The sequence below is a fragment of the Schistocerca americana genome, chromosome 4 (assembly GCF_021461395.2).
Source record: "Schistocerca americana isolate TAMUIC-IGC-003095 chromosome 4, iqSchAmer2.1, whole genome shotgun sequence".
Lineage (NCBI taxonomy): Eukaryota > Metazoa > Arthropoda > Insecta > Orthoptera > Acrididae > Schistocerca > Schistocerca americana.
The window spans coordinates 451,790,171-451,804,351 of NC_060122.1; the positions used below are offsets into that span (position 1 = coordinate 451,790,171).

Consider the following 14,181-nt stretch of genomic DNA (forward strand, 5'->3'; position numbering starts at 1 on the left):
CTAAGCTGTATAGAGAACTTTCGTTTCCCAACCAAATTGCTGAATCATAGACTTCGTCCAGTTGGCAATGTGGGAACGGGCATTACCGTGCAACAGGATGACTCTGCCCAACAGCAGAGCCAACAGTGGGAACATCCCACATTTCCCCCTGCAAAGAAATCAAAGGCTGTTCACACAATTTCTCCTCCTCCAACACAGCGGGCACACACTGCTCATGGGTTCCTATAGTATGGAACCACAATCAGTGTGCAGCGCTGTGAAAATTCTTTCCACAAACAGTGATGTGCTGTAGAGCCAAAACGTCCAGTAATGCTGTCAGACAGACTCTCCTTGATGCACGATAAACCTGCCCCCACCCTGCCAATCGGACACAGGCTACACTTAAGTGATTTGGTTAGGAAACATTGCAACATCATCCGTACTTTCTGGATCTCTCCCGTGTGGAAGAAAAAGCTGCATGGACATCGGTTTCTGTCAGACAAGGAACTGAAATAGTGGGTGCTGTTGTGAATCCATCAGCTGCAAACCGCTTTCTATGAAACTGGAATTGACCATCTCATCTCCCAGTGGGATAAATCTCTTAAAGCATGTGGTGATCATTTTTCTTGGTTCCATTGTGGTGGGTGTTCAGTTTACCTTTGACTACCTCTCATAACTGTGTGAAAGGAGCCATGGAAATAAGATATACCAAGCACACTCAAGCTGCCATGGTAAGATGAGTAGTGTACAGTAACAAACATTTAGGGAAGTATATGTGACACAGACACTTCAACATTTCATGAACATAATAAGTAAAAAGTATCACTTTTTGCTGGTGTCACAATTTCACCATCACTCATTTAAAAACAAACAGCATAACATGATGTTCATGTATAGTTACTACATTGTAACACTCACTACTTTTATTGTTTGATCTTTTAGACTGGTAGTGGCTGGATGTGTCAACTTGAATTCTCTCGAATTCTGCCAAATCAGAACTAAGAAAGCCAGCATTAATAAAAGTTTGGCAAATAGTAATAAACTGACTGACAGCCCTTTTTAAGCCCAAGTAGAGAATGACAAATGCTCTAAATAAATAATGTAAGCCACATATCATTAATCATGGTTCATTGTTAATCTAGTCTACAGAACCTGCTCATGATAGCACTTTATCTTTGTGGTAATGTATACTTTGGGGTCTCAAATGTAATGTACCACATAATTCTGCACAGACTCAATTAACAATTTCTGATGATTTAAATGAAAAGAAAACAAAATTTAGCAAACAATTAAGGAATGTTACATGATGAGACCATTTTGAATTATTTTAAGAATGCTACAAATCAATAACAATTCTGTCAGTAACAGCATTTAAAAGATTTCCCAAAATTCTCCCTGCATTACAGTCTGTCAGCCATAAGCATCCATCTTCCATGAGAGTATTGTCTTGGACTTCTCTCTTCTCTTAAAAGATCACAAAATAACTTCCATGATTTGCCTGCGTATATGTCCTGTTCTCTAATCCAGTTGTTTTGTGTGTCTCCTCACGATTCCTAGACGGCATCTTTCTCCTGCCCACTGAGGACCCCTCAGTTTTGAATTGTCTCTGCATTAAAAGTACATTTCTCACTCTCATATGTCAAACCTGGTAATACACATTGATTGTAAAGTTTCAGTATCAGAGAGACCTGAACCTTAATTCTGAAACCCTCATTTAGATTACAAAAAGCATAGCAAGCCATATTTTTATTCTTCTGTTTTTATATTTTGCCATTTATCAAGCCATTGCCTTTGGCTACCATAATATAGTTTCTCTTAATCTGCGAGAAAAGTATAAAAATTAGGTTTGATGTGATTGAGACTTAATTGCAAGAAACATTGTTTGATGTTCTGCCAAAGGGGATCTAGGCTCACAGAATGAAAATATTCAAATAGCTTCTAGCAGGAGTAGCCACTGAAATGTGGTTTCAATTATGTTTTGAATTACAGATTTATGTTGCTGTATTTTCTTCCTCAGTAAAAATAATTCCCTTGTGACTTTCAGCAACCCTTTGTACTGTAGAGAGCAGAAAGCCAGTATCCTGGAATCTGCATGAATTGTCTGCTAATACATCGTGCAGTTATAGATGCTTGGGAAGTGTCAGACTAATGATAAAATATGAAATCCAACATAATGAATTCATTTTCTCAACAACAACAACAACATGGCCCAAATAATGTACAATCACTGTGTTGAAAAGAAAATTGTAGAAATTAATAATGAAGTTGTGGAACCAATTCGTGAGTTATAGTAATTAGTGTACTTAAGAGTAATGATTCCGATACAAGTGAGGTAATACAGTGGATGCTTCTATAGGTCGCTGGCCTTGAAGCTTATGTTCTCTTCACCTAGAGGACACTGCTGTCGTGTTGTCATCCTAGAGAGGGGTCGGTCAGTGTGCTCTTGGCTGATGTCTTCTTCACAGCCCTCTCTGCTCTATCATTTCCGACTGGCATGCCAGCGCTTGACTTTAGACTCGAACAGATTTGACTTGTCATGCGGCCATTAATGAAGAGCATTCAGGGGGTGTTTTCCAACAGAAAAACACTTGCCAACATGCTGCTGTTGTAACCCAACATGCTCTACTGTGTATAGATATGTTGTCTTGGCCTGTTCAATCACCAGATCTGTCTCCAATCGAGTTCATATCGGACATCATCGGATAACGATTCTACTACCAATCACAACCAGCATTAACCATCCCTGTGTTGACCAACCAAGTGCAACAGACATGGAACTCCATCCCACAAACTGACATGCAGCACCTATACAATGCAAAGCATGCACGTTTGCATGCTTGCATTTTGGCACCTACACTGGTTGTTAATGTACCAGCATTTCACATTTGCACTTACATTAACCTGTGATCTTGCAATATTAATCACATAATATATATCCTAGACAAATGTATCCCTAAAATTTCATTACTCTGTATTAATTATTTTTTGTTGTTGCGATTTTTTCCCCATCAGTATTCCTTTGTCTTTATCTTTTCCATTAATGGCGTACTGTTCGTTCAGAGGGCAAGTCTGCATTTGCCAACATTTGAAGGAATGTTGATAATTTGACTGGTGATTCCACATCCGAGTTCTCACTATCTTCTAATCTGCATTGTGGTAGTCGCAAGGAAATCAACTTGTCAGTGGAACTAGCTTGGGAGACAGCGGTTTGGCCATGCGAGGATATGTAAATCCGTCGCTTTGACACTGCATTGAAATCTTTTCCGTACTGCACAGCATCCTGTAGCAGGAACACATGGGAGTCATTAATTCCACTCGAAAGAATGCAGTGATTTTATCATTGACAAGATTCAAGTCTTTTTTTAAAACAAATATGCTTCTCTCTCTCAGGTGCTTGTAAGGGTGGGAAAATGAGCGCATGTATTTTGAGATAGAAGACAACTTCTGATTGCAGTTCTTATAAAGCATGCTTCATGAGACCCTCAGGAATGTAAACCTGCCACAATTCCGTGGCACTCTGAAAGACTGAAGGGAAATAACAGGCTCAGACTCTTGTGGATAGGGCCAGCAGCTGAGATACAAATTGAGGTGCTGCCCTTGCTTTGCAGCAAGTAACATACATGCCATCAAGTGCAATGCCAAGAATACATGAGGAAAATTTGGACATTTCATTTTAGCCATAACACTCATTTTCTAGGAATAGAAGAGAGCAATTCTAAACTCAATGCTTTTAGTGCATATTGATGGCAGTGAATAAGAAATCAAAGGCTTGAGAACATATCACATATATCCTAGAAAATAAGTTTCAATATTATATTTGTGACCAGTATATTAATTCCTTACGTCAGAGTGCAGTGGGCATGACTCACCAGCAGTCATGCATCAACTGAGATTTGGAACTTGTTTCGAAGATGAATCATTGTGTTAACAAGAATGTGTGTCTCAGACTGTACATCCTGTAATATTTAATTCACATATAAAAATGAAATATTCCATCACATAAAATAAAACTTTCAGTGGTAATCTATTTTAGAAGTGAAAAATGTATTCAGATTCTTAGAGTTTTATTTTAACAGTTCTTATGATCAAATTCCCTGCTAATAATTATTGATTGTATCTAGAAACATTTCAAAAAGTGCTCTGGCCTGAAGGCAAATTGATTATAGTCACTGGGCATTAATTGCTGTGACAATATCAACCAACAAAGAAGTCTGAAAATCTAGAATTGTGACTAAATACTGCCGATATTTTGCCCCAGTCTTCTGGAATCATTTTTTGTGATACTATTGTTTTTAGTGTAGGGCTGTAAGATGGGCTACAGATATTCAGTGAAGTGTCTTCAGTTGCCTGTTAGAAGGTAAAATTGTTTTCATCTACATCTGTACTCAGCAAGCCATCATAAGTTGTGTGGCACAGTATTTCATGAAATTTTCTCTCACTCCCCTGCAGTCACACATGTTTTCCTTCTGTATGTCAGGACTTCAAGTTGGCCATTATTCCCTAAGTGAAACTCGAGTCTCTGATTCCAGCCCAAATTATTATGCACCTCCAAAACAAGGACTGACCCACATCCATAATCTAACTTATGACAGCTGTTCGGATAGATCAGCTAGAAATGCAACCAGCTAAAGCCATGTCACAAGTGTCTGATCTTTTTTTTCTTTTTTTTTTTTCTTTTTTTTTCTGTAGTTAACATGTCAGAGACTGCGACAGATGGTGCTGACTGACACGTAGGTTAACTAAAGTTGTATGTAACTGATTCAAGCCTTATCTGAGAGCCCCACTCATAGAGGATAATTCTTACATTAACAGTACATTGATTTGTATGTCCTAGTCAAGAGATGGTACTGCCGTTCAACATTTCTCAAGATGTTCAAGAATTGAGCTATAATTCTCAAGAGAAACAAATTTCCAGGCCTAGGTACTAGCATATAATCTGTTACAATGTATTCAACAGTATTCAGCTCATGCGTGTCCTATTTTGATACAGACAAAATTTTCACAGACGTATGTATATGCATCAAACATACAGTAATTAATTGTTAGAAACATAATGAGTAGGAAGAAAATGTACCAACAGTTCACATCAGAAAAGTATTTCCTCTTCATTCGTAGATTGTAGCATATCAGCTACTCTTGTTTCAATCACACAGTTGTTGATAGTTTCACTATATTTATGGCACAGCTGCAATACTCCAAATAACCCAAGCGAGAATAAAAAGTTGACTAATTTGCTGTTTTTATAATGTGGGTATGAAGACAGGACTTTTAAGGGGACACTAATATTTTGTCTGTTGCCCTGGATTTTTTATGTAACTCAGCAAGAGTCAACTGGAGTATATACCTGAGAATTTTAAAATATGTGGGTATTGACTGGAAAGACAGATTTATGAAGGAAATGTATACAAAGCAAAAAGTGACAGAGTAGGGAATGAGTGAACTGAAGAAATGAGCATCGGGACAAATGTAAAGCAAAAATCCTCGGTGTCACTGAAGCTATTCAACATAAACTATGTGATCGAAAGTATCTGGAAACCCCAGAGACATATGTTTTTCATATTGGTGCATTGTGCTGCCACCTACTGCCAAGCACTCCATATCAGCTACCTCAGTAGTCATTAGACATCGTGAGAGAGCAGAATGGGGCATTCGGCAGAACTAGCAGACTTTGAGCGTGGTCAGGTGATTGGGTGTCACTTGTGTCTTATGTCTGTACGAGAGATTTTCACACTCCTAAACAGCCCTAGGTCCATTGTTTCTGACATGATAGTGAAGTGGAAACGTGAAGGGACATGTACAGCTCAAAAGTGTACCGGCCGACCTCGTCTGTTGACTGACAAAGACTGCTGACAGTTGAAGAGGGTCATAATGTGTAATAGGCAGACATGTATCCAGACCATCACACAGGAATTCCAAACTGCATCAGGATCCACTGCAAGTACTATGACAGTTAGGTGGGAGGTGAGATAACTTGGATTTCATGGTCGAGCGGATGCTCATAAGCCACACATCATGCCGGTAAAAGCCAAACCACACCTCACTTGGTGTAAGGAGCGTAAACATTGGACGATCGAACAGTGGAAAAACGTTGTGTGGAGTGATGAATCACAGTACACACAGGCGATCCAATGGCAGGGTGTGGTTATGGTGAATGCCTGGTGAACGTCATCTGCCAACAGTAAAATTCGGAGGCAGTGGTGTTATGGTGTGGTTGTGTTTTTCATGGAAGGGGCTTGCACCCCTTCTTGTTTTGTGTGACACTATCACAGCACAGGCCTACATTGATGTTTTAAGCACCTTCTTGCTTCCCACTGTTGAAAAGCAATATGGGGATGGCGACTGCATCCGTCAACACAATCGAGCACTTGTTCATAACGCACGGCCTCTGGTTACATGACAATAACATTTCTGTAATGGACTGGCCTGCACAGTGTCCTGACTTGAATCCCATAGAACACCTTTGGGATGTTTTGGAACGCCAACTTTGTGCCAGGTCACACCAACCAACATTGATACCTCTCTTCAGTGCAGCACTCTGTGAAGAATGGGCTACCATTCCCCAAGAAACCTTCCAGCACCTGATTGAACGTATGCCTGCAAGAGTGGAAGCTGTCATCGAGGCTAAGGGTGGGCCAACATCATATTGAATTCCATCATTACCGATGGAGGGCACCACGAACTTTTAAGTCATTTTCAGCCATGTGACCGGATACTTAGTATAGTGTATATGGAGAATAACTGATAGGAAAGGCCATAGAGAATGCAAGAGGCATTGTAATTGGAGGCAGAAGGATAAAGACTATAAAATACATAGGTGATCGCAATGCTAGCATTCAGAAGAGGAGCTATAGAAGATGCTGAAGAGTATTGCAAGAAGGGATAAGGAGTATGGAAGGAAGATAAACATATAAAAGAAAAATGTGATGAGAATAAGCAACAAGGAAGCTCTAGTTGACATATTCCTGGATGGAAAAAAGATTATAAAACAAGTAAAAGCCTTTGTTGTCGACTTTATAAAAGCATATGACAGTATAGACCGAGAATCCCTTTTTGGCAGAATTTGGACTAGATCAAAAGACAACAAACATCATAAAAGAAACACTCACGGAGACCAAATCCAAAGTACAATTTATGGGAGAATTGAGCACAGAATTTGAAATAGGCACAGGAGTACAACAAGGGGATGTACTGTCCCCAGTGCTCTTCAATTGTGCTCTTGAAAAAGTTGTTAGAGAATGGAGAAAAGCAGGTGCACCAGCACACGGACTGGCACCAAGATGTAAGGGCATAGAATTAGGCTGTTTAGCATTTGCTGATGACATGGCACTGATCGCACAAGACATTACTGATGCACAGAAGCAGCTAGAATTATTATAAGAGCAGGCAGCAAAAATAGGATTACAAATTTCATTTGAAAAAACAAAATTTATGACTGACATCAAAGATGCACCTTCTGATCTCAAAATTGGTAATAACTACATCTCTCAAGTAAAAGAATTTAAATATTTAGGTGAATGGATTGCAGAAAATTGTAATGAAAAGAAATCTGTCAGATCAAGAGTCCAGAAAATGGAGACGGCGTTCCAGTTAACAAAAAACATTTACAACAAAAAGAGTCTCTCGTGGAACTGCAAAATATGACACTACACAACAGTAATTAAACCCGAAGCTCTCTACGCATCTGAGACACTAAACCTTCAACACAGAACACTAAAAGAGGAATTAGAAGTGAAAGAACGTAAAATAATGAGGAAAATCCTAGGACCAAGAACTAAAGATGGTGTGCATTATCCAAAGCCCAATGGCGAAATATATAAAAATATCTCCAAAATAACAGACACAATGCACATGAGAAGAATCCAATTCATGGGGCATTTAGAAAGAATGGCCTCAAACAGGTTAACGCACAAAATCCATACATTTTTAAAGAACAAAACTACAAGACCAAACTGGTACAAACAGACAGAAAAAGATCTGAGAGAATTAGGGTCTCCAAATCTACACGATAGAAATGAAATCAGAAAAATCACAAACACACGGGGTTTTGAGGAAGAAGAGAGAAAAACTAACCGACATCTGTGGTCTACGCATCGAAAGCTAGGCCATTCGTTGTTTATGAAGGAATATTGGGCGAAAAGGAAGGCCAACAAATGTTGATTACGCGTGGTCCTAAGTGATCCATCCGCGAAGAAGAAGAAGAAGAAGCCTTTCTTTACCTGGGAAGGCTAACAACAAGGAATCAAAGCTGCACAGAAGAAATAAGGAGTAGGAAGCAGGTGAAGCAGTTACTGACCTATGAAAGAATTGCTACTAATGTACAAAAGAATTCCAGGGCAACTGGAGAAAGAGTTGTTAAAATATTATGTCAGGAGTGTAGTGTTATGTAGCAATGAATCATGAACCACTGAAAAGAAAGAATAAAGGTATTTCGAAAGTTTTGAAATGTGGCTGTGGACAAGAATGCATAAGGTGAAGTGGCCTAACAGACTTAAGAAAGAAGAAAATGGGGGAAGAAAGAACATTATTGAAGTGATTAGAATTAGAAAAAATATTGGCCAGGACAAATACTACAACAAAGAATTATTGAAGGCAAAGAGCAAGGAATGAGAAGAAGAGAACTGGAATGATGACGGCATTAAAAGAGGACAGACAGATAAGGGAAGATGCTCAGAACAGGACATGGAGAGCCTCCAGTTGAAACCTTTGATCAGAAAGAACAGCAAGCGCTAATAAAACATTTATAACTTTGTGTGGTGCAGTAAGAACATTGTATAAAGCTTGTAACTGAATGCCTTGCAGAGACCTCTTCATTGTTCTTGCTGTCCTTAGATTTTTTTATTAATATATTTATCCTTTAATGAAATTTATTGCTTCAAATTTATCATGTTCAAACAAAGTTCCACATAAATAACCACCAAATAAGATATAAAGTGAAGTTCATGCCATGTAAACTTTACATCATCTGCTGTTTAGAATGGAGTCCTGTACCTGGTGCTAGAGATTTTTTTACAATTTGTGCACATAAAAGGAGGAGGAGGATATTAGTGTTTAATGTATCGTTGACATCATTAGAGATGGAGCACAATATTGGATTAGGAAAGGATGGAGAGTGAGAGCAGCCCTGCCCTTTTGAAGGAACCATCCTGGCATTTGCCTTAAGTGATTTAGGGAAATGACAGGAAGCCTAAATCAGGATGGCAAGGTGCAAGTTTGAACCAGTGTCCTCACAAATGCAAGTCCACTGAATTACCCTGCTCGATCAGGTTGCACATATATGTAGAGTAGAAACTATGAATAACTAGATTTTCCAAAATAGTTAAGTGTCCTCCAGTAATACAAATGATCTGAACTCTTGGTGGAAGTAAGAGAATTGTCTGTAATAAAATAAATCTACATTCTTACTGTATGTAGACAGTTATTTCTCCCAGTAAACATGAGTATTTCTAAGTACTCTGAAAAAAAAAAAAAAAAAAAAAAAATCCTTTCCTGTTTCACTCTCAAAAAGGGCAAGAAAAAACGACTGTCTATATGCCTCTGTACAAGCCCTAATTTCTCTTATCTTACCTTTGTGATCCTTATGTGAAACATATGTTGGTAACAGTAGAATCACTCTGCAGCCGACTTCACATGCTAGTTCTCTAAACTTTCTCAATAATGTTGTGCAAAAAGACCATCAACTTCCCACCAGGGATTCCCACTTGAGTTCATGAAGGATCTCCGTATTACTGTCATGTTGATTGCACCTACCAATAACAAATCTAACAACCTGCCTCTAAGTTGCTTTGATATTTTCCTTTTAATCCGACCTTGTGGAGATTCCATACACACGAGGAGTACTCAAGAATGGGTCACACTAGTGTACTGTACGTAATCTCCTTAAATATCGCTTTGCAGCGTTATGCCTGGATATTTAATCAATGTGACTGTATTCTGAACATTACAGAATTGTTTTTCCTACTCATCTGCATTAACTTACATTTTTCTACAGGTAGAGCAATTTGGCATTCATCATACCAATGAGAAACTATGTCCAGGTATCTTGTATCCTCCTTACAGTCACTCAACAATGCCACTTTACCATAAACCACAGCATCAAAAGCAGACTGCTGCTCACTCTGTCCATCAGATCATTTATGTGTATGGAGAGTAAGAGCAGCCGTATCACACTTCCGTGAGGCACTCCCAACAAAACCCTTGTCTCTTATGAACACTCACCATCGAGGATACATCAGTTTTGTAGTGTAGTACATCTAATGTACTATACTAATGAAAATAGTACACTAATTAGTTATCAGCATAGCACACAAGTACACTTAATAATAGCTTTGTGTTTCTGATTTTATTGTTTTCACCTGTGAACAGATTTGGACTGTAATGAATTAGTGATTTATTGTATGTTTCACTGTTACATCCCTACAGTCAACACAATGTTATGAATGACACACATTCCCTGGACTGCCTTTTATAGCCATGAACATTTGTCAGTTATATTCTCCACAAATTCTTTTGTACTGATATATGATCTCTTGTGTTTCAATCTCAGCCACCAGAGTTAACCTGTGGACCTTGTAGCGTATATACTCTTTTGTTGAGTTTCATTGGTATGTCACAAAAATTACTGAATGCAAGCTGTAGCTGCCGAACTATTCGTAATAAAGTTCCCGAATTTATTGCCCTCCAGAAAGGTTCTCATACTCAAATTATTCTTGAGACAAAGAGCTAGCTGAAACCTGAAGTTGAAAGCTCTGAGATATTTAGTGAGTCATGGGATATGTATCGGAAAGACAGATTAGAGGCCATGGCAAGGGGAGTTTTCATTGCAGTTGACAAAAATATTGTGTCTATTGAGGTCAAAGATGAGTGTGACAGTGAAGTCGTCTTGTAGAATGTAGGTGAAACTAAGTTAATTGTTGGATATTTATACTGATCAGCCAATTCCGCTGTTGCAGTTCTAGAAACATTCAAAGAAAGTCTATGGTCAATAGCACATAAATACTCAAATAATGCAAAATTAGTTGTAGGCAACTTCAGCATGTCGAGTATAGACAGGGATGTCTATGGGTTCATTGCAGGGGGTACACACAGACAGTCACGCAAAATGCTTTTGAACAAGTTTTCTGAAAATTGTCTTGAGCAGCTAGCTTGGTAGCCTACATACAATTGAAATATTTTGGACCTAGTAGCTAGAAATAGGCCAGACCTTATCGACAATGTCCGTATAGAAACGGGGATTAGCGATCATGATGTCATTATAGCAACTGTGATTACGAAAGTTAATAAATCAGTCAAGAAGGCTAGGAGAGTGTTTCTGCTAGATGGAGCAGATAAGCAGTTATTAACATCTTACTTAGATGGTGAATTGGCATCCCTTAGTATTACTAAGATCGATATAGAGGAATTATAGGCAAAGTTTAAGCAGTTTGTTAATTGTGGTCTGGAGAGTTAACATGCCTAGCAAGTGGATAAAGGATGGAAAACATCCACCATGGTTTAATAACGAAATTCTGCAGATGCTGAGGAAGCAGAGGCTGTTGCACTCTCAATTCAAAAGGGAACGCACCAATGACAACAAGCGAAGGTTAGTAGAGATTCGTGGATCTGTGGAAAGATGTATGCATGATACATACACTCCTGGAAATGGAAAAAAGAACACATTGACACCGGTGTGTCAGACCCACCATACTTGCTCCGGACACTGCGAGAGGGCTGTACAAGCAATGATCACACGCACGGCACAGCGGACACACCAGGAACCGCGGTGTTGGCCGTCGAATGGCGCTAGCTGCGCAGCATTTGTGCACCGCCGCCGTCAGTGTCAGCCAGTTTGCCGTGGCATACGGAGCTCCATCGCAGTCTTTAACACTGGTAGCATGCCACGACAGCGTGGACGTGAACCGTATGTGCAGTTGACGGACTTTGAGCGAGGGCGTATAGTGGGCATGCGGGAGGCCGGGTGGACGTACCGCCGAATTGCTCAACACGTGGGGCGTGAGGTCTCCACAGTACATCGATGTTGTCGCCAGTGGTCGGCGGAAGGTGCACGTGCCCGTCGACCTGGGACCGGACCGCAGCGAAGCACGGATGCACGCCAAGACCGTAGGATCCTACGCAGTGCCATAGGGGACCGCACCGCCACTTCCCAGCAAATTAGGGACACTGTTGCTCCTGGGGTATCGGCGAGGACCATTCGCAACCGTCTCCATGAAGCTGGGCTACGGTCCCGCACACCGTTAGGCCGTCTTCCGCTCACGCCCCAACATCGTGCAGCCCGCCTCCAGTGGTGTCGCGACAGGCGTGAATGGAGGGACGAATGGAGTCGTGTCGTCTTCAGCGATGAGAGTCGCTTCTGCCTTGGTGCCAATGATGGTCGTATGCGTGTTTGGCGCCGTGCAGGTGAGCGCCACAATCAGGACTGCATACGACCGAGGCACACAGGGCCAACACCCGGCATCATGGTGTGGGGAGCGATCTCCTACACTGGCCGTACACCACTGGTGATCGTCGAGGGGACACTGAATAGTGCACGGTACATCCAAACCGTCATCGAACCCATCGTTCTACCATTCCTAGACCGGCAAGGGAACTTGCTGTTCCAACAGGACAATGCACGTCCGCATGTATCCCGTGCCACCCAACGTGCTCTAGAAGGTGTAAGTCAACTACCCTGGCCAGCAAGATCTCAGGATCTGTCCCCCATTGAGCATGTTTGGGACTGGATGAAGCGTCGTCTCACGCGGTCTGCACGTCCAGCACGAACGCTGGTCCAACTGAGGCGCCAGGTGGAAATGGCATGGCAAGCCGTTCCACAGGACTACATCCAGCATCTCTACGATCGTCTCCATGGGAGAATAGCAGCCTGCATTGCTGCGAAAGGTGGATATACACTGTACTAGTGCCGACATTGTGCATGCTCTGTTGCCTGTGTCTATGTGCCTGTGGTTCTGTCAGTGTGATCATGTGATGTATCTGACCCCAGGAATGTGTCAATAAAGTTTCCCCTTCCTGGGACAATGAATTCACGGTGTTCTTATTTCAATTTCCAGGAGTGTACAAGAACTACCGCTATCGCACCTTTGCAAAAGATCTGGCAGAGAACTCGAGAAAATTGTGGTCGTTTGTAAAATCACTAAGTGGGTCTAAGGCTTCCATTCAGTCCCTTGTTGACCAGTGTGGTGTGGCAGTTAAAGATAGCAGATTCAAAGCCAAAGTTTTAAATTTCACATTCAAGAAATCGTTCACACAAGAGACATACCGTCATTTGACCATCAGACACTCTCTCTTATGGATGACAAAGAAATAAGCGTATCTGACATAAAGAAGCAACTTAAAGGTTAAAAAAACAATCATCAGGTTCGGATGGAATCCCAGTTCGATTTTACAGTGAGTACTCTACAGCATTGGCCCCTTACTTCGCTTGCATTTATCATGAATCTCTCACCCAGCACAAAGTCCCAAACAGCGCAGGTGACTCCAGTATATAAGAAAGGTAAAAGAACGGACCCGCAAAGTTACAGACAATATCCCTAACTTCTGTTTGCTGCAGAATCCTTGAAAACATTCTCAGTTCAAATATAATAAACTTTCTTGGGATTAAGAAGCTTATTTCCACGAATCAGCATTGCTTTAGAAAGCGTTGCTGATGCAAAACTCAGCTTTCCCTTTTTTCACATGATATACTGAGAACTATGGAAGAAGGGCAACAGGCAGATTCTGTGTTTCTAGATTTCCAGAAAGCATTTGACACGGTGCCCCATTGCAGGCTGTTAACGAAAGTACAAGCATATGCAATAAGTTCACAGATATGTGAATGGCTCAAAAACTTCTTAAATATTAGAACCCAGTATGTTGTCCTAGACAGCGAGTGCTCATCAGAGACATGGTATCATCATGAGTGCCCCAGGGAAGTGTGATAGAACTACTGTAGTTCTCTATATACGTAAATGATTTGGCGGACGGGGTGGCCGGGAGTCTGTGGTTGTTTGCTGATGATGCCAAGATGACTTAGACAAAATTTCCAGTTAATGTGATGAAAGGCAGCTAGCCCTAAAATGGAAACATGTATGTTAATGCAGATGAGTAGGAAGAACCAACCTGTTAATGTTCGGATACAGTATTACTAGTGTCCAGTTGACACAGTCAAGTCATTTAAACATTTGAGTGTAATGTTGCAAAGCAATATGAAGTGGAACAAGCATGTGAAAA

General features: G+C 40.7%; 1 protein-coding gene across 2 annotated transcripts in view; it reads left to right on the forward strand.

Annotated features, from left to right (window-relative positions):
- LOC124612371 (mucosa-associated lymphoid tissue lymphoma translocation protein 1 homolog) overlaps positions 1–14,181 on the forward strand; it is a 134,887-nt gene that overhangs the window by 105,405 nt on the left and 15,301 nt on the right. The gene's annotated exons all lie outside the window — the stretch shown is intronic.